This window comes from Peromyscus leucopus, chromosome 6, assembly GCF_004664715.2.
Source record: "Peromyscus leucopus breed LL Stock chromosome 6, UCI_PerLeu_2.1, whole genome shotgun sequence".
NCBI classification, from domain to species: domain Eukaryota; kingdom Metazoa; phylum Chordata; class Mammalia; order Rodentia; family Cricetidae; genus Peromyscus; species Peromyscus leucopus.
Window position 1 is genome coordinate 12,525,584 of NC_051068.1, and position 2,116 is coordinate 12,527,699.

Below are 2,116 nucleotides of genomic sequence, written 5' to 3' on the forward strand. Positions count from 1 at the left end.
CTGGCACTGCAGACTGTGACAGCGGAGAGCCCGGGTGGTCCTGGCAGCCAGTGCTGGGAAGAGCGCCTGTGTCTCTATGGCTAATGGCACCGTGGGTCCCAGCAAGACTTGCTTGAGATGGTTTGGCTTTGTTGTTTTTTGGTTGGTTGGTTTTTTGCATTTATTCATTTTGTGTGATGAGGGTGCACACACACACACACACACACACACACACACACACACACACACACACACACTATGGCTCTTGTGTGGAGGTCTGAAGACAACTTGCTATACTTGCGTCTTTCCTTCCACCATGTGGGCTCCGGGAGCTGAACGCAGGTTCCTGGGTGTGCTGTTAAGTACCCTTTCCCACTGAGTGATTTTGCCAGCCCAGCTTGGGAATTTTTAAATCCCTCTCTGTCTGTCTGTCTCTCTCTCTCTCTGTGTGTGTCTCTGTCTCTCTCTTACTATGTGTATGTGAGAGAGAGACAGAGACACAGAGAGAGACCATTTTGGTACTAATGTCCACATGGGATCAGAGGAGAGTGTCTCTTTCTTTCATTTCTTTTTTAACCACTTCATATGCCAGGCTAGGAGCCTCTGGGGAGTCTCCTGTCTCCGCCACCCATTTCACTATAAAAAGCACTAGGATTACAGCTCTGGGGTTACACTAGGTTACAGGCGCGGACCACTGAACCTAGCAATTCTGTGAGCTGGGGGGCGGGGGGTTGAACTCAAATCCTCACGCTTGCACAGCAAGTGCTTTGCCCACTGAACCATCGCTCCAGCCCTCTCCACTTTCTGTTCTGAAGCATGGTCTCTCAATGGGACCGGAGGCTGTGGCTCCTCAGTTAAGCTAGGCCGACCAGCCAGCAAGCCCAGAGGTCCTCCTGCCTTCCCTCCACCAGTGTCTGGCTTTGTGTGCGTGTTCTGAGCCATCAAGCATGGGTCCTCCAGAGGAAGTACTGTACCACTGAGTCATCTCCCCAGCCCTGTCTGCGTGCTCGGCAAGCTGCGGGAAAATGGCCTGACTTGTCAGATTCTGATCATCCTGACATGCCATCTTGTCTAATTCTGCCCACTTTATACCAAGTATTTGTGAGAAATTGATAGTCATAGAGCTCCACTGTAAGAAAGCGACTTCATAGAGAGAGTGATAATGTAAAGTCATTGAAATTCGCACATAGATTCTCTTTAGAGAGGGTAGTTTATGCAGTACACACAGAGGACATCAGGTAGATGGGAACTAGAGTACTGTCTGTAGTCAACATATCATAACTATGACTATAAAAGTATGGGCTTCTACTTTAGCTGTGTGGCAAACTTCTAACCTACTCCAACTGGGCACACAATCAATGTTGACTAAAGCTTCAAGCGAAAACCACAAGGGACTAAAAAAAAAAAAAAAAAAAAAAAAAAAAAAAAAAAAAGTACCTGAAAAGGGGAACCTTAGCTTGAGCATCTGGCCATAAGCTTGTAGAACTTGCCCCCAAGAAGCTGAGGCAGGAAGACCATGAGTTTGAGGCCAGCCTGGGCAAGATTGTGTTTTATTTAAAAAAGAAGGAGGAGGAGGAGAAGGAGAAGAGGAGGAGGAGGAAGGAAGGAAAGAAAAAAGGATGAAAGAATGAGTGAAGAAAGAAAGGAAGGAAGGAAGGAAGAAGAAAGAAAGAAAGAAAGAAAAAAGAAAGAATGAATGAAAAACAAACCAAAAGCCCATAGAACAAAAGACAGAGTAAATTTTCACCTTCTGAGACCCAGGTTTGTGGAATGACAGGGACAGAGGCCACACAGGTCTATCTAGCCAAGTACAGGATTTAATATACCATTCAGCTGGAGCCTAGACTCCAAAGGACCTGAGATTCGGTGTCAGGGGAGTGTAGACATTATGCACACACCCTTCCATGGGAACCCACAAGAAGAGTCCTTTCTAAACCAGCATGCTGAGAAGAGGAAGGATATCCCAGCTGACCCTGAAATGTTTTTTTGTTTGTTTGTTTTGTTTTGTTTTTACACTTTAGTGTAAAAAATACCTCTAATCCATAGTGATTGTGTTTCTAATTTAAAAAAAAAAAAAGTACTGCAAATTCTAATAATCCCCCTGGTAAGGAGGTAAAACCAGAAGTAGTTTCTCTTT